General features: G+C 37.3%; 1 long non-coding RNA gene across 4 annotated transcripts in view; it reads right to left on the bottom strand.

Annotated features, from left to right (window-relative positions):
* The window catches only part of LOC110827961 (uncharacterized), a 500,889-nt gene extending 476,345 nt beyond the window's left edge, over nucleotides 1–24,544 (bottom strand). For 2 of the 4 annotated variants that reach the window (XR_015537743.1, XR_002542517.2), the window contains exons 1-2: nucleotides 24,347–24,544; nucleotides 3,953–4,099 (exon numbers count right to left, since the gene is read on the bottom strand). This is a non-coding gene — a long non-coding RNA (uncharacterized LOC110827961). Of the gene's footprint in view, nucleotides 1–1,256; nucleotides 1,718–2,442; nucleotides 3,174–3,952; nucleotides 4,100–24,346 lie in introns of those variants that run through there. The other 2 variants (XR_002542519.2, XR_002542518.2) reach the window with 2 other exon arrangements.

Here is a 24,544-nt window from a genome sequence, read left to right as displayed (position 1 = left end):
GATGATTAACCACGCTCATAATTTTTTTTAAGACGGAGAAATCGAATGAATCTAAGGGCTGTCGTTCAAATGGCAGACGAAACTGTCAAACAAAAATACCTGCGTCCCATGTCCGTATATAGAGACCAGAGTATAAAAAAATGAACGTATTACTGAAAGCGGTAAAAGACGCTTTCTAAACCCGGGACGTGACAAGAAACAGAAAAAAAGATTGGTAAAGAACTGGAAGCGTAATGATGTTAGATAAAATGGACGAATAAGGTAACGCTCCTGATTCCGTGCTATCGAATCCTACATCTTTTTCGCCACTGTTCTTCCACACAACAGACCGGCAATTGCAGCTTGAATAAGGCAGATAATCTTCTCCCAAAGACTGGACTCTACGAACCACCAGTTTTCTTTTCTTATTTTCTCCGGACAGTTCTCCCCAGCTTCCAGGATGAGACGCCATCCCCAAAACCATGAGGACGAATGAATAAATGACCAGAACCAAAGTCTTTCCACGTACTTTCTAAACTTCGTGCCAATGAAGAAATTTGTAAAAACATCGTTCTGATTCTAACGTCTCCAATTTGTTCAAATGTTTCTCCAGTTTATAGGATTTTTTATCATTAACAGTATTGAAAATATTTTTGTCCAAGGTAGGATGGCCAGAAAACGTGTTTCTGTCTGGTCGTTAAGAATTACTCCACGCGTGCACAAAGAATAATACAAAACGGTTCATATAAATTTTTGAAGACAGCCTGAAAAGCATTCAGCCACATTTCCAGACGTGATGATAGAAGGCTAAAAGTACTTGTCTCGGCTGTCTTCCGAAAACACAGAGACACCAGTGTTTGCGGTACACATACAAGATTCCATAGGTGTAGTCTGCAGAGTATACAAAGGTCCTCTTTACGCCACATCCGATAGATGTGATAGAAAATGGATTTAAACAATGCAAAAAAAAATATTCAGAACCAATATTTGTTGAAATGTCTTTTTAAAATGTTTATATTTTAAATTTTATAATAATAACTAGGGTTTTGATGTTCATGACCTAAAAACCGAGAAATACGCATGCAAATATGCCCCCAAAAATAGCAAAATATGACCCATAAAAGGCAAAATATGACCTAATTTGTTATGAAAAAATATAGGGTAAAATTTAAAAAAAAAGGTTTTTGTATTTCAATCATGTTATTTATTTACATATGCATGTATAACTATTACATTACTTGATTTCCTAGCAATTTTAATCAAAAACCTCAGTCGTTTTAAGTTGTAAATGCCTCGTTTTGGATTAGCATCAGATGTTGAGTATATGTGCTCCTATAAAAATACATCACAAACGTTTCATCGCGTTATCGAAAATTACAGCGATAGAGGAGTGGCTTACTGTTCCAAGAAGGAATAAGTCACCAGGGCGGTCAGCAAAGAGCGTGTCAATAACGACATTCGCTACAGACCTGCCGCAGACATCCGTTGTTTCATCAATCGAAACCCAAATCTTATTGTCGCCCACAGTACATATAATTCTTTTCAGAACATCTTCATAACAGGCAGGTACACATTTTTTCCTTAGTGTTGATTCGTCTGGAATTAACTGATTCATGTACTTCTCCAAGAAAAATTTGAACTGCTCATTGTTCACTTTATTCAGTTGGCAGACGCCATCATTTCACATAGGGATTCACTGTAAGTGTCTGAGAAATGTAGTTACAAGTAGAATTTTATCCTGAAAATATAACCAAAATATGAATTTTATCCAGAAAATATAACCAAAATATGCATTTTATCATCAAAATATAACCAAAATATGCATTTTATCCTCAAAATATAACAAAAATATGCATTTTATCCTCAAAATATAACCAAAATATGACCAAACACATAAAAATTACCTAAATATGCATTTATATGCAAAATAAAAACAGCATAATTATGATTAGGGTAACCCAGTTAGTGTTTAATTTCAGTTTAGAATGAAAATAGAAGCCCCAATAAAAATATGACATGTCATGAACATCCGAACCCTAGTAATAACATTTAAGAAATTACGCATGGAAATATGTGAAATGATTACAATACAAAACAAATGACAGTGAATTCAATTTAGATCCGAGCCGAAAGATGGAGAAGAGGGCGATCTTATCGACTGAAACAGGAAATCGCCAGACGGACAGTACATGAACATAAGGCGTTCTTCGCTTACGCCCTACTCTAATGCGTAAATAATACCTAAAATGTTGAAACATTTTGTGACAGGGTTGAAAACATAAACATACGAGCGTCTGGTCGCTGAGAGTCTTTCTACTGTCGTCGAGTCAATCTTGACTTCAACGGAAATCGATAGCACAAACAAGACTCCAGTTGTAACAATTATGCGGTCGATCGACTGGAAAGGAAGAGGGTAGGAAGTTTGTTCTATACCAGATTGCGTGGAAATGTGTTGTCTTATTATCAGTTACACAGTCTTCATGTAGCGAGAGATACTCTGTACACGATTTAAATCAGTGTCATGTATTTAATGGCCTGAACAAGAAATACAATTTTATTTTATTGTTCTTATTTACTATCGTTATATAAGTGACATGAATTTCGACGACATTAATTTCCTAACAATTTTAATATCCACGTTAACACTTCAGAGTCTAAAAGTAACTGCACGTACCACCCGTTTCTTATCTTTAAATAATTCTGTGATTTGCCCACGAAGTGTATTTATCAATTTTGTATAATTTTCAGAGTAAACAGCGGTTATATCTTTAAACAAAATTTACTAGTTGATTTTAATAATGAATGTGGGGTTGTGCTTTCCTCGAGGTAATGGCTCAAAGTTTTAAATATTATTCAAAGGCAAGATTCCGCTTCGAAGGGTTAAAGAGCCAATTTTTCTTCATTGCAGGCAAATAAACAATGAACAAACGGTCACACGCGAATAATTTTTACACTGAATATTTCCTAATCAAATGGCCTTGAACTATAATCGACTGTTTGAGACTGTTTGACGTCCTGTTTTTCTGTGTCAAAGAAGTGTCTCAATTTGTCTTGCTGCTGGCATACACTGGTATCAAAACCATTCCCAGATGATAGTATAACACCAGTACTGTTTAGTGCACTATATGTCCATCAGTATTCTTTGCAATGTTTTATTCCTCAGCAGTTTGCGCTCACTTATATCGGATGTAGACCTATATTTAATAAAATAAGTCAACAAAACATGTCTCATAGTATAGAAAATCATAAATTGTAAAAGAAAAACGATTCAGTATATATTGTAATTAATTATCGAAGTATTTAATTAAATAGACATAATACCGAAAAAACGTTTTAATTAATTATTGATGTTAGCGATGCACAGACAACAGTGGATTTACTTTCATCGAACATAACGCAACACGTTTTAGTGCCCTTATATTTCGCGCATGCGGACATTAATGAACATCGAATGCGCGATTATAATTCTAACAGGGACCTCAATACAAATAAACTTGTACTTATTGTGGGTACCAACCGAGCGGAATTAAAAACGTTTAAAAAGTAAAATGTGTTTCTAATCTCGTCACACTGAACGTAATGATCGAGTGGTTAGCACGCCTGCTTTGTATTCGGGAGGTCCCAGTTCAAATGTCGGCCCGGAGATCGGCTGTCCTGACAGGTTTCTCGTGGTTTTCCTCAGTCTCGTCATGTAAATGCCGGGGTACGACTTTATGTTATGACAGCTTCCTTCTTGTCTTTACCAATTCATTATTCACTATCATCCGTTTACTCGACGCTAAGCAGTCTAATATGCTGAAAGCCTCGTCATACAACTGTAAAATATAATTGAACTACGTGTGTTATCAAATATTGAAACTGTTCTAGGAAACTAACAGAAATACAGGTTTCTTCCTTAAAAACTATGCTGTAATAGGTACAGATTTTGTAGAGCGCGGTGTTATTCTTAAAATACATACAATTATAATCTTACCTGTTCTTTTACACGGGTATGAAACTTGGTCTTTCACATGAATGGAAGAAGAGATTTCGAAGTGTTTTGTGTTCGTCACTAAACATTGCTAGGATGATCAAATCAAAGAAGATGACATAGGCGGGGCTCGTAGCAATAATGCAAAGTCTGAAAGGAAAAAAAAAACATTGAGCGAACTCAACAGAAGGGTACCATTAACCCGTCGAAGCCGAATATCTTTTAAATAACTTTCAAGACAAATTTGTTTCGTTCCGGAAAGGAAATAAAACGCGTCTGATTTCTTTATTTGCATATACACGTTAAATACATGGTTGGTATAGTATTGTATCGATGATTATTATTAAAAAAACTTTCCTTGGTTCCGTAGTGTGATGTGGTTATATTATACTACACTACTATACAGGCTTCTATCAAGACGTACATCACAACGAAGCCCAATATGATTGCAGTGTCTTTTTATTTCCTGAGAATTTTCATCAAACAATACGCGACTTTTCTACATTACATAACGTCTGATGGTTGCCTTGTATGTGAATGGACTTCGTTAACCAAACCCTCGAACCAACCAACCAACACATTCACAGTGGAATGTGCCGACAATTCACTGACGTCAACGCAGTGACGAAGTGCACAATGACGAGCTGCACAATGGCAAACACTGTGGAAAATACTCGTTCTGCCTCTAGAAAATCAACTCCAATTTCTGACCGTTTCATCGCTTTAAAAATCGTTGGACTGGCAGTCAACTCGAAAGCTTATGTAGTTACACAATGATAATCAACAACAGCAATTCTGACCACTTCCAATTGAAATTCTATTTATAGTCATGCAGCGTTACGTGCTTTGGCCATTACAGGGATGTACATTTTATGAACCAAGGTTTGACACAAATGGTAACGAAGTAAAATACATTATAAAATATGAGAAAAAAATTGTTTTAACCTGAACTGACCAGAAGCACCTCGTAATAACGCATAAACTTATATACGTTGTTTTTTGATGTTAATTCTTATCTAGGGCAGAGGTTCCCAAACTTTTATACCTTTCGCCCCCCTTTAAACATTTCATAAATTTCATGCCCCCGTTCCAGAACAAGTGCAAGCATACAGATTTGACATAAAATTTAGCTATGAGTACACATTTTTTATAATTTAGTATATATTATTCAATGCATTTAATTTAAAAAAAACTGTAATAAAATATACGCTCTGAGTTCTACAGCACTGTAGGACAACTTAACTGCCTCAACCAAGCAAAGGATGTTAAAAATATTTCTCCATTTTTGTTAAGAAGTTTTTCATACAAACAACACCCCCCTCAGAAAACCACTCGCCGCCTCCCCAGGGGGGGCGCGCCTCACACTTTGGGAACCACTGATCTAGGGATATATATCTTGAAGATTGATTGAGGGTGCAAATGGCTCAAGAAAGTGGCCTTGATATTTGTGGTGTGCTATTTTCGGGTTTTACTATTGAAGTCTTGAATAATATTTAGTTTTCAGAATCCCTAAATCTCCAACCCTTTGCATAATTTAATTAATTTCATATGAATTTCCTTGGAAATATTTAAATAAAAATTTAAGATTCTTATGGCGCAGCAGTGGTCTTCTTTACAGTAAAGCCGTGTGGACTTGTAGGTAGATACCAATGTTATGGACGAACTTACTGCCTCCATCTTCTGATCAGAGAATTTAGGCAGTATGTTTCTCTAGGAAGATGGTATGTATCTACGAGCTCACATGATGTTACTACCTTGAAGTCCAATGTATCAGCGTCTTCGGCCTTCGAACTTGATATAATTACCACAAATATGAAACAAGCTTTGTCAAATGTGCCTTTAATGTCTCAATGTTCGAGACGAAATTTGACACGTTATTGGTAGTCTATACATATTTTTGTTTTTAAATGTAAAACACTATAAGTAATAAGAATATTTACAACTTCAAATTTGTCATAAAAATCATCGTAAACTAGTTACAGAGAAGAATACAGTTCTGAAATACAGAACGTGATTCTACAGCACAGCTTCTGTACTCCAAGCCTAAAATTACATGAAAAACTCGTTGTTTCATGGAGGGAAATTTTTATTGTAAAGAACAAATATTTACTGAATTTAATACCAAATACAGGGGCTGACGTACTTCTTAATTACAGTTGAAAATAATTACATCTGAAAGCAACATATGATGCTCACATAATGATATGCTAATTAGTATGACATTTATAATAGTATTTCATTCAATCCTAAACAATTAGAAATAAATATGTTAAACAAAAATGTTTGGAACATAGAGCACATAGCCAGTCATTTAATGGCCATGGCTCCCGGAGCTTATATTGCTAGCACTATCAAATGACGTTGAAATGACTTGAAAATATAATAAGAATGGGAGAGGATTCGTGTACAAAATGTTAATTAAAACTCTCATTGCGAAACTTAACAAGTTCCAAGAATGTTGACGGGACGATATGACGCCAGAGCGACGCCGACGGGACCAGGTGCACTGGAAGGATTTCAGTGTTGAGGTGACAAACAGTAAAGAACTTCAGGAGGAGGAGGTATGTTATATTAAGCATTACCCACACAAGCAGTGGGAAACATACGTGTGCCGGTTGTAAACCCTTTAAATGCTTACAAGCAGGCATATAGTACAGCATAGATTTTTCTTATTGCAACCCGTAAAATTTTATGCAGCAATTCTGGTACTTGGCCCAGGCAAACTGTGACCTTCTGTCAGGTGGTCATCTGTACCACTAACACAGGGATCTCACGAAGTTGATTTAAAACGTATGAGCCAAAGTTTCTGATCTGTACTTTCACCAGAAATAATCCATACTATGTGAATTTAAAATAATCGCTTTTTATTTCAATTCCTTCAAATTCAGACGAACAAGTGTAACGGATTTCGAGGCATTATGTACAAGTTTTGACAGACTAAAGACGGAAAAAGACGTATGATGACGATGATGATAATGATATCACTACCAGCAACAATAACAATTCAATTCTTTACTCATCAAGAGCCAAAATGCCAATTACAATTAATAGTAATCCAATTCAATAAAATTATTGAAGTGCTTCGCAACATCTTAAACGCCAATTACAGGTCAATACTAAAATAAAAGAAGAAAAATGTGGTACAAGGCAAGAGAAAAAATATTTTATAACACAGTCTTTGTTAAAGATATTAATGATCCAACAGACTGCATTGGCAGCAGAAAAACATTTGACTGGCGGACTAACCTTGAAATTACGATTCACAGTAAACGCAGATTTGTCTCTTAACAGACGTAGTTGGCAGTAATAATAATTCAGTTCGTTATTATTAGCGTCCTGTATCGATAACCAAAAAGACTATTAAATGTTGTAGTAGTAGAGAAGATAAGTTTGCTTTGTACTCCTCCTCCCATTGTATTTTCAAACACAAAACAAATTGAGGAACAGCTGAAAGAAACATAACCAAATTCGTAAGATTTGAGGTTTTCACAGCGGTGAGTATGAATATTTCCGTCTTCTGGGTTGTTGCGCTGTGTAGTCTGGTCGATCAGACTACACAGCGCAACAACCCAGAAGACGGAAATCTTCATAACCAAATTCATTAGGCGGTGGTGATGTATCCAAAGTGTAATCTTGACACCTCGAAATATGTACATACTTCAATCTACCATAAAACCTTGAGAAACTTGCTATGCTAAAGGCTTAAATCGAGCTTTGGCAAACGCTTATAAACTGTTGCCTGGCGAATCTATGCATGAACTAAGTGCAACTACACCGAGCGAAGAGCGTATTGCGTTGTTTGCGTTCATGGGTCGAACTGAGACCAGAAATTGTGACTTCCACCGGTAAATGTTGACATTACTGTAGTGTCTATCAAAATCCCTCAGCGCACTATGTCACTGTTAATTTGTCAGGATCTCAAATCCCGAGACTCGAAACCTTGACAGGGAGTATATAAATTTCACCATCCGATCAATGGACAACTGCATTAGTCTGGTTAATTGTTCCAAATTGCATACTAGCTGCATTTTAATTTCTGTATCACAGTACTGAAATTCGGTGCTACTTTCAAGTTTGAAAAATCTCGCAATATTAATTTTTCAAACAGTAGAAGGGGCATACAACACAAAAATGAATCTTGACGTTTTTGAAAGACTCCATTTCTTAGCAAAATCCATACTCAATACATCTTTAATTGCATAACCCTCTTCTACACAGATCCACACCCGTCTTACAAGAGCGTACATTTAATTCGATCTATAACTTGTACTTCAATAGTCGTCAGTAATAATTCTGACCCTAGAAAATTTGTGGTCTTAAAATTATCAACTAGACAACAAAGATTCTGATTTGTTATCTGAAGGCTATTACTTTTAATATCGTTAACGAGGAACGACAATTATGAAGTTTTAGAAAAATTTTCACAGTTCGTCAAAGGTTAACACTGGACAGTGTCTTGAAACGAACCATGTTGACTCGCCATTTATAGGCGTTTATATTATATTTCTTTGTTTACACAAAGACAACAAATTTTCTACTACAGACGTAACTGACTGCTGACACACAACTAAATATGTCTCCCCATTGCAAAGCAGATTATGCCTGCAATATATACAGACCAGTAACTACATCTCAGTAACAAAACACAATAAGGCACAGCATTATTACTATGTTTGCTAATTCTATAGCCTATTTATAATAGGCCTATTTGTTTTGATCTTAAGTAATGGAAAGAATCAGGTTAAACTGGGGTTCTTCAGAAGATAAGAAATCGACAAAAAACGGGATGGCCACGAAGTGGCACCAGAATATTGGTAAGTAATTACAGCGTGACATCTAAATAGAAGGCCTGAGCGCGTGACAACGATTCTCACAGGGATAAACATTTCTCTTGTAAAGTTTGACATTATGATAAAGTTATATGCATGTTACACTCAGTACATTCCGGTAAGCTAATAAAATATATTTCGTAATTTATTTTCCTCCACGGTGTGCTTGTTACTACCCTTACTAAATATTGTGGACGCTATACCATACAGCTATGGCTTATCTTCGCTCGTACCTTCGGCTACCTTACGACTAAATGATGGTTTATAATTATGTAACGGCAGAAGAGATGTGAAACGAAGATTCCATAAGATTCATAAGCAACGTTTGAGGAAAGGAAACTGTAACAATATCCGCGTGGAGAGACTGAAGGAAACTACGAAAGCACTCAATGAAGATACTCTATCCAGATCAGAGATTCGAACTGTGTACCTCCATAACGCATCACTGCTGTAAGTATCTGATTTTAGATGAGTCTGTCTTCAGAAAATACTGAAATATGGACTTTAGCAGGATAAGACCACAGTCCTACTTCGCAACGTGTAAGTCGTTGTCTTCTGTACATCGCCAATGCTACAAAGGGATAAAAATGCAAAATTTATGCGAAAATTACTTCTAAATGTTGTGTATATTCACAATTCCTTTAGAAAACTTTGATGTACACGTCTGCGAAACAAAATAAATTGAGATTTGTTTTTTTTACCGATACCCAGAAGACGAGTACTGAACTGTAACAGCGTTCTGTATCGCATTACAAAATTAGTCTACAGAAGTTCAATGCGGTAGAATTCCCCTTTGTAACTTTAGAAGAGGCCAAAACTTTGAAGACTTCGAACGAAACTTGCCTGCTCCTCCCATAACGTGCGCACACACTATTACTCTCCCATAAGACCTCTCATTGCAGCAGCAACTGTAAAGCTTGGGAGCCAAATTTACAATGGATGTCTGAAAATCGTCTGTAATTTATCGCACTCAAAACCAACTCTGACCATTGTTACTCTATCCAATTGTTATAAATCACTAATTTATGTACCCAAAATCCATTCCGTTTATTAACGTTAACTGAGTCACACAAAACGTGCAAATGAACAGTCATTTCTTCACGGTTGCAAATGGATGTACAAGGTACAAAATGAAAGAAGCTTCTTAATAGAAGAATTAAATACATTAAACGGACACAGAAACGAAAGCATTTCCATAACATTTCAAAAATATTTCGGTCTATTATGAATTCGAAAAGAGAGATCATCTAATTAATCAAATTAAAAACAGAATAGAGTTTAAACTCCATACTGTCTCTTGGAAACTGAATCGGGAAAGTTATTTGGTAACAAAATATTTGTATTAACTTTATTTATATTTAATGCAATTATTAATTTGTTCAGAAGGATTTACATTTCCATCGGTGTTATATTATACATGTTTTCTTGTTATTAACTTTTGTGGACTTACGAAAATTATGTATAAAAATTATGTCACTATGTTGGACTATTTCCCAAGCGATGTTAGAAGACACATTTCAATAGAGTTCCATAATTTTATAAAGGTCAGGAAAGATTTGACCAGAACAGATAACGGAAATTTTTTTTATACTGAAAGAACACGCTGTATCTCGGTTAAAATGTGATAATATGGCGGCCCTCAACATACAGAAGGTTGAAGTGCGGGCTTGCATATTAATTCCATTATTTTACAGCAATGTAACAAGGTTAGTAGCTAAGAAATGCCACAATGGTTACGAACACGCAGAATAACATGCACGGAAGAAGGGGGTGGTTCGGAGACGTGCGAAGGAGAAGTGGTGGGTGGCGTCGTGAGTTGAAGTTTGTGCTTAACGACGCTGTCAGCAGCCCAGACTATACAGCGTCGGATGACAGAATAAATTGGAAAGGATATGGAAGGAATCGGCTGTGACATAATATGATGTATTATCCCTGCACTTGAGAGACAGGAAGTACTGACGAAAAAATTCACTGAGACACAACCGGTCTCAGAGCCCAGATTTAAATTCGGTATCTTCGGAATACGAAGGAGTGCTAACAGTCGGTTGCTACGTTCGATCAGTAGTTTCTAGAATGTCCGTGACCTGCACGTGTCGTAACCGCATTGCATTACGCGTGTGCCAAAGAAGTTGCCAAGTCAGCACGGCGATTCCTACAAACGGAATACTCTCGCCTACTCGTCGAGAAAGGGATATTGCTTCCAATGTATTAGAAACATCAGCTGAATGCATCCCTTCCAGTAGCTAGAAGGAATAACATTACATTCAGTTGCGAGAATGAGCCTCCATGCTAATTGCGAGGTGTTCAATTGCAGTGTACAAGGAATTCCATTTCCTTTTACAAAGGTTTCTAAACCCAACTCTTTCTGTGAGATTTCCTTCCAAAATGCCGCATCCGTGTCTTTTTCCAAGTTCCCGATTAGCATTAATCTCGTACATACTTGGACTACTCAGTTCCAATTTCAATCTTTCTTAATTACAAATTCATTTTATCAGTCTAATCATAAGCGCATTCTGAAACAATGTTTATAAATAATAATTCTTTTGTTCTACAATGACGTGTTAGGGTGAAGACAGAAATTAATTTTATATGAACAATTATTCTTACAGGCAAATACATATATATTGTTTACGTACTTGACTAATTAAACGTAAAATCATAAAATAGGCCTATTCTATTGAAAAATAATTAAACTAAATTTAAATATTTATGAGTTTCTGATAGGGTAATAGCCTATACTTATTTAAATATTTTATTTGTTGACGAAAAATATAGGTGCTAAACCCTGTAAAATAATGTACAGGAAAAGGATCGACCAACCCTGGTAAAAATATGTGTCCTAATTTTCTCTGCTAGATAATTTATATGGTGACATAAGCCAATGAACAGATTACAGAACTGTTTTACATAAATATTTTACCTTATAGTTAATAGAGTCGGTGGGCAGTAGAGCGAGGAACATCTGTAGAATTATTTTTTCAAGCAGTTATTGTAATTTGGAGGGGGGGGGGGGTCCACAGTGGCCGCGCGGTCCGAGGCGTGGGCCTTGTGCCACTTGTCACTGGGACCGTGGGTTCGAGTCCCACTCAAGCCATTGATGTTCGTCCGCGCTTTTCTGTGTTGTTGTCCTGTGCACAGGTACAGGCCTTGCGATGGGCCGATCCCTCATCCAAGGAGTCCTACCGAATGTCCATAGATCGAGCCAACGAAAAGTTGGGACCCGCAGTGCTCAGGCACTTGAAGAACGGGTCGTTTCTAGTATCCCAGTATCCTCCACAAAATCAGTGCCACACTAGTTACCGTAACAGAAACACAAAAAAGCAAATTAAAGAAAACGTATATAAGCATAAATGTGATATTATTGATAGAATTCAGAGCAATATAACACTAAATAAGCAACTCTGTGTTCAAAAGCCCAGATAAATCTCACATGTAACACTTAAGTCGGCGAGTGGACAAACTCGAAATTAAATTGTAAGACGAAATTACACGAATAAAATTAACTCATATATTATAAAACATATGTTAATTCTATTAAAACCGTTGATACAAATAATTCAAACGGAAGAGCCAAATTGACATAATTTTCAGTTTTCAGGGCAAGAAAGCAGACAAATTATCACGTTACATAAAAAATTAGTCAGAATGATGAATGATATTTTTATATTCTGAGCGTCTTTAATATCGTAAGTGCACTTAAATGCTTCACGAATCCGTCGGAGGCACCAGTAAATGTACCAATTATTCTAAATGCCGAGTCTCATCTGAACATCTGAACTAATTGCTAACTGAAACGGGATCCCATGTCGTAAACCCGTTAGTTTTTAACGGAAGAACCCAACAGGTTGAAAACTACTGAACTGAACACTTAAAAGCCTTACGGTATACTCGAGGATTTAAGTTACTTTTGTTTTCATCCCCCTCTGAACTTGCACAGCAGCGAGCTGTTAAAGCTCATATATAGAGACTACGTTGTTAAAAGAATGCGGGAGGAAACTGGGAACTTTAGTGAGGCTTGAAATTGTTTAACCAGGAAGGAGGACGACAAACAGATACACGGCGCTTGTGTATTGACTAAAAGCAGATTCTCCTTGTCTAGTTCAAGAGCTGAAGTTTCACAAGTGCCTGGCAGTAATGCAACTTGTACATGGAAAATGTACACAGCAGAACGTAAATGTTCGATAGGAAGTGTTGGCGGTCGCCTTTGATACAGGTGACTACCATGTTATGAGAACAGTATGTGGAAACTAGTTGTTAATTTTACATTACTTATTTACTTAAAACAATTCGCATTGGCAATGCTGTATAACAGTATTTAAATTAGAAGATTACAGGTGTCTAATGTCGGTGTCGCGACAACTGGAGGTGTGATATCGCTCGTCGGTCTGCTAACATCGTGTTCTGTGCCACCAGAGGCGTTTTCAACCTTGGCTTCGTGTTCTGACTCGGCGTCGCTCTGCTAGTCTCGTGTCACGGATCTTGAGTCGGATTCGACAGGCGTCGCAACGCGCGTCGTCGATTTGCCAGCACGTTATCTTGTGACTTTACTATGCTCGTGTATTTTATATGAGGGATGTCGGCATATCGACTCTCGTTGTTGGGTTCAGTTTATCCTGTCACGTGGCTTTCCGACGCTTCTCTAGGGTTAATTTGGATTTTAAATCGGCGTTGCGAAGGTGTGTCGCAACTCTCAGTGTCGATTCAATAATGTCGTGTCTCAGCACATCCCAATGCTCATATACTACGCATATATGGAATATCTTGTCTTCGTTGCAACAGCAGGTTTAGCAACGCTCGGCGTCGGTTTGTCAGCGTTTGTCTACTGGCATACCAGGCTTATATCTGCAAAGAAATTCCACCATGTGTCGGGGTAGGGCCTCTTGTCGTCGGTTCGTATCTGTCATGTCTTCCCGAGGGTTACCTTAGCACCATTCCTTTCTTGTGCTTAGCTTCGGAGTCACATAAAACTTCGTCAGGACTCGAACCCAGAACAGTTTTCAGTATTGCGGTGTCTGTTTCCAGGATCTCATTATTATAAGAAACAGCTTTAGTGTACGAGTCATTCTTCTATCATGCTTAGTTCCATAGCTACGGAAAACGCCCTAAGCGAGAATAGAACTCAGGTCACATTGCTGTTGTCGCTTCCAATAGCAAAAAGTTTATACAGAGTTAGCTTAAAACCGGCAAACTGTTCAAAACTTTTACTCGTGATATTAAACTTGAATGAGGTATTTTCTTCAAAGTTCTGAAATCTGTAACGTCCCTTCTCGGAAGCGGTGTCCACTGATCGATACAATGTATGTGGAGGTGGTAGGAAATAGAAGATAAAGAGACTATACGGTTAATCTGTGTAACGAAGAATAAACTACTGAAATGGTCTCATGAAAGAAACAGGCAGACCCTGCAAAGCAATTCAGAGCAGATATTGCGGGAAAATTGTTCCTTCCCACCTCCGGCTTGTTCGAGTTCGTGATTACCTGCAGACACACACCGCAAAGAACTCCAATTCCTGTACAGCGTTAACTTGAGGGAGTGTATCTATTCCCTTAGAGGGACATGAAATTAAATTTGTGTCCAGAGTTCATTTACTTAGTTCGTAAGCCTGACCAGGGTTTAAGAACGTGTACAATATTTCTGTATCTGCATTTTTGACACTTTTATGTAGAAGGACACGAAAGAAACACATTAGTTAATTATGTTAATTTGTTTAATAAAAAACATCATAAAGAGAAACAGACGCTCTATTAGATGCATTAGTAGTCGTCACAAAACTGCATACTTTAAGGCCATGGAAGGACTTTACTGCTGCTGTAAGTGAACAGTACGGAGTTTCTAGCTTTGCTACGCAGCGAGTTTTCAACTACCTTCACTCGCGTGGGATCTGCTGTTCGTGTTGCATCGTTATACGAGTTTGTAGTGACCTTGTAGCATGTACTTTGATGACGGCTACTATGGCAAGGTTAAGTTGGTCTAGAAGTAAACCCAGATAAAATTAAGTACATATTCATGATTCGTCTTCCGAACAAAATCATAAGACAGTAGCTAGTAGATTCTTTACTAATGTTGAAAAGTTAAAATATTTTGATATCATGTGTGGTGCTTGCTTGTAATTGTGTGTTTCATGTCAGGCTAAAATTCAGGCAACGTGATGCTGTGACATTGTAGTTTACAATCCTTCAGAGGTACAAGCCCGGTATTTTGGAGCACTGCAGTAGCAAAGCCTTCCTAATCTGATGAGCCTGAGTAGTGGTCTTACATCGCTACCTGCAGACTATTAGCCATCTTAGCATCATGCAGTGAGGCCATCTATGCTAGCAAATTATATTACTGCTCGCGCAATCGAATTTACTGGGCGCCTCCTACCGTTATATCTTGTTCTGTCCTTCTGTAATTTTATCTAATTCTATCTAGATTCGTAATCAGTATTACTTCGGCCTTGGTTTCCTGTAAAATTAATTCTATCAAACACTAGGTTACATCAGATTACAGGTTCAACCTTTCACAAAATATAGCAGACTAATCAGTGCCTTCCTTCATAAGGAAGTGGTTTCTAGCTACTGGTTCACATTATCTGTCTGTACGTCCAGTGACGAAAAGGATTTGCCATATCTACATTATTTCTTAGATGATGAGAAAGAGCCAATTAGTAGCAGATTTGAAAATTTTAAATTTTATGTACTCGTACAATACACTATGTCTTAAGAAGTATCAAGAAAAGGACTGTAAAATGCTGTTTCTGTTTCTTATTTCGAAATAAATGTGTTTATTTGGTTTTAAAGCATTTTGACAATCACGGAGCAGCTACCTCATGAAGCAAAATACTTTAATAGACAAAGCTGCAAACTTACAATGTTTTTGTATTCTCCCGTTATCACTATCATTACAATAGATATTCTATATTTATAGTCATAACCATTAAATACTGCAATTTATAGTCCTATATTATTTTCAAACTTTGTATCTTCTTCCATGTTATTTGTAAACTTCCCTGCAAGTTTTGTAATAATTTCCAAACTGATTTCATCTGTAATATTTAAAAAGTATCCATGCAGAACGCACGACTTTGTCTACACAGGATTCAGGAACAAAGACAGAATTTTACACGAACCTCAGCCAAAGCACTTGCAACACAGTTTCATATTCCAGTTGCTGTTCTTCCTCGTGTCAGAAAGGTTTATATAAAGCAAGCTTTACTTTAGTTAGTAAAAAAAGGTGCCTGCTCAATACAGTGTGACTATTTGTGCTGAAACAAAGCAGTATCGCAGATTGGACGTTCCAGAACCATGGTTTGAATTCAAAATCTGTGCTCGCCTTTCAATCAATTGGCCAGTCAAAGGGAATTGTTAGGGACACAAACTTCTCTTCCCACCTTTTTTTTTATTTTATCTTGCTCAATAGCTCCCTTAGCGACCTTTTTTACACGCACGATCGTGTTCGTTCCCACCCCATACACCACACCACCCCTTACCTCTAGATTGCTCTACTGCCCCTGCTCGTCCATCAGCTGTCAGGGGCTTCCCGCAAACGTTCCGTCAAGACTCCGAGTCCCTGGCGGATCCAACAAATCAATCACGAAAAGCAGCCCAACTGCTTGACTTCAAGTTTAACAACACAGGGTAAAAAGGGGGAGACACACCCGGAGATACACATCAGAATTTAAAGGACTTGTAGAACAACACAAGGCATTATTGGGTCCGGGAGAGAATGTCTTCCCTAAAGGCCTTGCAAATTACACTGAGATACGAAACATGCGTATAATTTCTGACACCTAGCGGAGAACGTGCAAAGTATGGGTCTACTTTTTTCACAATATCCAACTCCTCGTTGCGGAGTTGTAATTAAAAAGCTAACGGTCACTGAGGTGAGCCAGAGATTTAAGAGATGTCCTGCTTTTGATACCCCAAGGTTCGTTACCATGTCCACAAAAGCCAAATTTCTCTCTTCATTTGTGTCTTCCCTATTAAAATGTATTGATATTATACCGCCAACACGTATGTTACATACCTCGCCCATCTCATCGTGAGTACACCACCTTAATTACGTTTGGTGAGAAATATCAATTACGAAGCTATTCGTCATGTACTTCCTTTCATATTGCCGCTACTTAAACCTTATTTTTAGTACCTTCTCAGACACCACTATTTCATGTCTTACTTTATGGCGAGAGACAAGATTTCACTTTAAAATAAAACAAATTATAAATTAAACATTTCGGATTATAATTCTTAAGCACAATTTTGAATAAAATTTACAAAAATATTTTTCCCACGTCTCTTCGTCCGTCTGTCCGCATATAACAATTCAAGACTCGATGCACAGACTTTTATAAAACTTGATGTTTCCGAGTATTCCAAGATAACATATTTATATTGTTTCGAGACTTGATGGTGAATTGTGTGCTATTGCGAACACGACGTGAAATTTGAGGCTCCATAAACTGCAGAGAATAATTAGAAACTATTTCTTGACCGGCTCAGCGACCATAATATTCTCAAGAACGACTGTTCTACGTGGACTGTGTTGTGAGCAGGTTCCTCGGATGGAACCGTATAAGATATCTTCCCGTTTCGAATTCCGTCCTTAATTCTGTTGCCTTCCCAGATTCTCGGCAGAGCGTGTTGAGGGTTATTGAGTTTCAAAAATGTACAATGCATCGCGAAGATGCTCCCAAAAAACTGACAATTAAATGGGGCGATGGCTCAAACATCCGCTGCTCACAGCAGTCTGACGGACTAGGTCGACACTGCGGGGAATATTATGGTATTATCAGACAAAAAGTTGGAAAGGTAACAGTTCAATTGCCGATTAATTAACTGTTTAAAATTAGCACTGATTTATTCTTAATTCAAATTTTAAATTAATTTTGAAGAGGGTTCTAAGTCTGGTTATTTAAAACAGAGAATATGCAGAACTGAAAAATTCATGCTGAACTAACAAAACTTCTACTCTGACATAAACTTTCCGGCCATTATGTGTGTAACACAGGAAATGTTATTTTAAAATTAATTAGGAAAGCATTCGCGCATTACGTAACATATCAGACTCATATTCCACAATTTCAACTTTGATTTTAACAACGTACCAATGACGTCAGAGTCGGGTGCGATGACGACGTCATCAAGGGATTCCCTACGTGGTTATGAAACTGGATGGGGACTCCCTACGCCATAATCCCCCTTGGGAAATCTGTGGCTAGTCACTACCATACGTACAAACGCACCTAGGTCTTCGTGTAAAGTGCCCGTCATTGTTATCCTATCTTAACCGGAATATTTCTGTGTCGACAACCGGTATCAGATTTAATGAAAATCCATTCACCGCTTCTCAAGCTGACACTCGCTGAAGGGCTGAGAGACAAGAGCAATCTAACTGGTGCATTTTTTTTGTAGCTTTTAGTAGCGAACGCGCAGAAAGTTCTCATCGGTTATTTGAAATGACAGTCCGCTCTGTGGACAAAAGATGTAGACATCACTGAATTCAGACAGGGTACCGGAGGCGGTGATATTTATGAGAACTCGTTATCAACACCGAAATGGGATTCCATACTCTACGGTCCTGAACTCGTTGGTCTCCTCCAGAAAATGGTTCGATAACTTGTATTGTACAACCAAATGATATACAGAAAAATATGCCTATGTTTATGTATTTATATGATTCTTGTCGGTAAAGTACACGTGCATGGGAGTCAAATATACACACAATATAAAGAGATGGTGATTTATAAGGTTTTTAATCTATTCTCCGTTTGAAGCTACCTGTATAAAATAGAAAGAACAGAAACGCATTCTACCGCCAATCAGTTTTCTATTAAATTACGTATTATGTAGATATTATATTAAACAAAGAATGAAAGAATTTGAGAACAGGACGCTAAGAACAGTATTTCTGATCGAAAAGGAGGGAAAAGTGACAGGAGACTCGAGAGGGAATTTCACACTGAGGAGTTTCATAATTTAAAATTACACTCCACAAACTAATAATAGGGTTACAATCAAGAACGCTGATATCTATGGGGCATTGGTCAATTGAGACAGGGAAACAAAATATTAGTCGGAGAACTAAAGGAAAGAAAAATTTGGGGCCACCGAAGAATACAAGTAAGAATAACAATATTAAAATGGGTATAAAGGAAACAGGGTGTAATGATGTGCACTGGGGACAGGTAATCTGCCGATATAAACTCGGCAATTAATTACTTAAGTTAAGTTAGTAACAAATAATTTATGGGATATTAGTAATCAGTCTCATATTAATGTTTCTCAAATCACACGCTTTTATGTGATCTGGGAAGTAGGAAAGGGTCGGTGATTTAATTAGAAAATTTACATACAAACTGCTGAATATGGCCAAACGAAACTGAACAGCGGAATGAACAGCCTCTTGTTTCAACAGTTAACGATTTGTTTACGACAACAAATATCCCTTTCTCGCTTTTCTATATTAATGAATATCAAATATGGTGTAATGTTCCGCATCATTTAATCATGTTGGAAATGCTGGTATTCGCGGTCATGACCCCAATAATAATTTTCAGTAACCACTACGATTAACACTCACTCTCCGTTTTAAAGCCGCAGACTCGTGCAACAATCGTGGCATCAGATAACCACTACTTTAGCCATTCGACCTCTGAAAATCGATGGTTACACATTGACATGTTCAGTTAATCATAACTACAAAGCAATGAACCCCAAGAGTAGCTAATTAACTCCCCCTTTCCTCTAATAAATTACTCTCTGTCCAAAATATTTAACATCGCCGAATTGAAGTGACATTTGAACTTCAAACAACACGGTGTGTATAGGTCCTAACATGTTGAAGTAACTGTTCCAGAACTTCCAGCTGTTCTCAGAACATGCCTGCATTTCCTGTTGTCAGAATCAATATCCATCCAGGAGTTTGCCGCCTTTAGGAGGTCAGAACCCGCCAGTACTTTAAGGCCTGAAGGATAGCACAAGATATTTTATTGGTTCCAAATAGAGAAGGGATTTAATAGGTGGAAACGGAAAACAAATGATTTGAACACGACAGCAAAGCTGTCTGCACGTGTGTTCACTGGCACTGAATGGTTCTTAACGTAGGCGCTAGATTCAGAAGCGTCTACGACATTCTGCAGTAGAATTATAATAATTCATTCCTCTATGATTATAAAATGTCTTAGTTGCAAGTAATAATGTATCCAATAAGTACAGCTATTAAATGCACTGCAAAATTCTAATTCTAAATGGAAAATATCTTCGGACCTATTTTTTACTAACAATTATTTGCATAATTACATACAGCCAATAATATTTTGCACAACGATCACGACAGGGACAGAATCTTTCATGCAAGTGGCAGACACGTAATAAATCCATTTGGAAAACCTTCGATTAAAGGAACGTATGCATTCGGCAAAGCGGAAATGTTCAACAAACAGATCTCGAACACTGATACGTTCAAGGAGAACGCTATTTATTACTCACAAATTTACTGCGTGTAATAAATATTTAAACAACCAGATAGGCCGAACGTATTACAGGAAAAGTAGCCATGAAACACGACTTTAATTATATTCTTCTGAACATCAAATCAAATTCTTTGGTTGGTACAAAAATAAAGGTTACGCTTACACTTAATCTCTGCAAGCAGTAAATTGACTTTAATTAACGAAATAAAATTATATTACGGAAATATCTATTAACAAACAGCGAAGCTCTTGCTGTGTAAGATACTGAATATTTAAATAAAACTGAAAGCATTTACCTGTGATCGAAGAGTTGTTTGCCAATTATTTAAATCAACAATTAACAGTAATTATATATTCATGGAACGCAGCCCATTTACATGAAACCTCACTTAACGTCTTCGATTGCTACAGAAATTGATACATAATGAATTAAATAAATTTTAACTGGGGTTGAAGTGCGTAACTATTTCCAGCTAGTGATTGAAAAACCAAGGAATATAACTTTAAAAGTTTTTCAATGATACAATAGTTCTTCAAATGAGAAATCATGCAATTATTAAACAGTAGCCTTAACCCTTTGAGGCATGCAGTTTACGTAAGTAATATTTAAATATTCAATCTGTACCTCAAAGATAACATAACGCGTCTCCACTACAATCATAAACTGGTTGATTCCGTTTAGGGAAATGACTACTCTTTCTATGAGAAAGTGCACTATGAATGAAATTTAAAATAACTGTATGTTAATTTGATAGGACGTATCTGTGTTTCAGAGTTAAAAACACACAGTATGAGTCATAGCCTTGAGGAAACATGCTGAGTACGTTCATAAAAGTTTACTCTATGCGTCGAGCTTCGTCACAAATAAATCGCTCAGAACACAATAACCTCCTGCACAAATCCCTATACGTACAGGAGAATGTTAACACAGTTCTTGGCAGCTCGTACAAATTTAACACTAAGTTACATGTACAACTTTAAATGATTCTCTGAATATGAAAACTTTCATACTGGTACGTTACGTTAAGTAATGATGTGAGCGACTTGTACCATACACCACGGTCGTGTGTAGAGACACTTTACTTAGGAACAGCATCTACCTTGTCCAAGCTTTGTATTCTTTGCCTGGATGAATTATCGCCAAGGTTGGCTTATTTCTAGCGTACCAGACACTGATACCTACAGCGTGAAACAAAGTTTGGTTATTTCACGTTCGGTTGACCGTGTAATAACACAGACGTATTCTACGAAGGCTCTCAACTTTTGATATATCCATGACCAGAACTGACAGAGGAAAATGTGTGCTCACACGCTGTAATAATACATGGTTAGACGGGGTAAATATAAGACTAGCTGTACCCATAGAGAATCACACAGCGGTAAAAGATATCAGGCGATATTACTACAAAACTCTATAAAGGTTTGTAGCGATGGCGTATTACATTCTGCATATGTGTCAGTAGATTCGATCATTTGTTCAGTATACTAAAAATGACCCTAGGATGTTTCGGGAGCTGGTTCTGGTCCCATTTTCAGATGAAAATGACAATTCTGTCGAGTCCCATTGGGATTAGCCCCTTCTGTCAAATCCAACAGAAGAATAATTTCACCTAAAAGCTCTCTAACAGTGTACTGAAATGGAAAGAATCTTCATTGAATTCCTTCCCAGGTTTCACAGTTTAGTGTTTATTATTTTGACATTCAGATTAACAAAATTAAGACATAAAACTACAGGAAACAGCAACAAGTCTGGAATCAATGTAAAGAAACGTAATTTTAATTTCGGATCATTTAACGACGATGTCATTACTTCAGTCTACATAGCGTCGAATTACAGGATAATTAATAAATAATGAACAAGAAAGAATATGGAATGAACAGGTCGTGATCAAATTTGATGTTCGAGCCCACCACAGACATGGATGGATGGATAAAGAGAGAGAGAGAGAGAGTTCAGTGAATGTAACGGGTTTTTCTTTGTGAAAACTATACTTAAATGTCGTCTTAACACTGGTGCATAAATAGAGTTGTAAAAATGATTACAAGAAGATACTAGAATCGTGTGAAATATAAAGTTTTGTGCCGACGTCTGTGTCACAGTGAGTAACTCCACCTTCTGGGCGCTTACAACTAACAGCAGCCTTGACCTGCTAAAGAATTTCAAGTTTTTTAAATCCTCTGCTAAATGTTTTGCAGACTCCTTGATGGAGAGTCCAGACCACTACAGGGTCTATAGCGAGTAGCGGTGAATAATATTCTAATATAAATTTGAGGAAACGTGACCTAACAAAATCTCACTGATATGGCTGTCTCCTGGGTTGTAGCACCGTCCGGTAAAAGTTTACCAACACTCATCGACCTACCAATGGAAGCAGCCAAAGAGCACTGAAACTTTCGGAAACCAGACTACACGGTGCTACAACTCACGTGATTCTGTTCATTATTTACGATAAGGGTCATTTTATTACGTCACATTTTTTTTTGGGAGTGGGCGTTATTTATTTTGGGTTTAACAAACCGCGTGTAACAGAAGCTGATCGCTGTTCCGTATCCATGTGACTGGCAGTGGTCGGTTGTCAGTTTGTGTTAAAAGTTCACGACTAGATGACTTTCAAATTAAGGTAAGCTATTAAAGTGAAAATGTGTGTTACGTACACGACACCTATATAAGCACATATACGGTTTATATATAGCAATATAAACTTGCGTCCCTTCAGCTTACAAATGAGAATAATGGAAGGATTAAAATAAATAAATTTAGAACCGTATAAATAAATTCAACTTGACGGCCCAAATGGCCATTATTGGTGGAAAATGATAGGAAATGCCTACGGTACTCCAAAACACAGGTTGTTCCAAGAAGATGTTTACACATTATAACACGATGGCACTTGTTTATAAGTTGCTCAAAACTGTCCACTGTGCCACACAGCTAAAGGTGACTCATTATGAATACCTTCACTAGATTCGCTAATTCACCTGGTGCACGTAATGATTTAGTATATTTGAATTCCTTTATTTCATTCATTGAATGTGTGTACACATCTTTTTGTAATATCCAGCACAAACACTTTTAATAAAATTTAAAAGTAAATATGACTATTATTTATATCCACATTTCTGTTCGTGTCTAATCTAAATAATTCAGAAAGAATACCTACAATTTTAAGTCATGTTATCATAACAATTTAAGAATGTATTTACTGGCTTCGAGAACCACCGAGGATATTCATAAAATCTTGGTATGGATGCACGATTAATATCCACAATATAAAACAGGCTCCTTCCGTACTGGAGTCATACGCATTAACATCTACGCCAGACCCTCGGGCACATCCGATATCGATACCACTTACCTACAAAATATGAACACACTATGCTACGTGAACATGAGAAATTAAAAAGGGCTATAATACGATTATTTTTAAATTCGCTGCAGCAACAAAATTTAAGCGTACCTTCGCTACTCCCCCACCCCACCTCCAACAACCGACCAAACTTGCACAAGCTTCAGTAATATCAAAACGAACTCCCTTTCAAGGTCGGGCAGGCCTGCGCATCACGAGTTGCGTGGCAGCACTATACGTCAGAAGCAGCACTTGTGACTCGCCATCAAAACTCATGCGATGGAACTTCACGACTGAATAAACTACCCCATGTAGTCAGAGGTAATGGTTCTCAGTCCTACATCGTATTCAGGATGTCTCGATTAAGAAACCTAAACTACTGCACAAAGATTTTCCTCAGTTCCTTCAGAACAACACCGGAACACGCCACATGCTTTCCAGTTCGTTACACAATAACCTAACCTATCTTTTAATGTTATGAGAGCTACTATCGTCAAATTACACCACAATAACAACAACAACAACCATATGCTCCCTGCCTTAAATAAGTGATAGGGTTTCCTTCAATAATATGCAATGTTTTACGTGAGTTGTCTGAAATTCTGTTTTCTGTATTGATGAAACCTTGCTCTCTTTGAATATTCATAAAAAGTGTAGACTATAAGGTGCGATGCAGAATAAATATTGGAGCTAAATAACGCACACAATCACACCCCAGTCGCTTTTGTAATGTTATACGTATTTTAAGGGGAATTCAAACAAAGTATCTTACCTGAACTTTCAGTAGTGGCACTTCCGAGTACTCTGTTGTCTTCCAGCTCGAAGTCTGTTTCAAAGTCACACTGTTTCATGGTGGAATGGATTCTTCGAAATATAACTGGTTGAATATAATTTATCCAGCACTTAAATAACATACACGTTCACCTAAACACGAAACCAACCACCGTCACTACACGTCCCGGCCAGACTG

Source organism: Zootermopsis nevadensis, unplaced genomic scaffold (assembly GCF_977971745.1).
Source record: "Zootermopsis nevadensis isolate Lab colony 2312 unplaced genomic scaffold, Znev_1.0 Znev_ptg000029l, whole genome shotgun sequence".
Classification (NCBI taxonomy): Eukaryota; Metazoa; Arthropoda; class Insecta; order Blattodea; family Termopsidae; genus Zootermopsis; species Zootermopsis nevadensis.
This window is presented reverse-complemented; position numbering and strand designations above follow the sequence as displayed.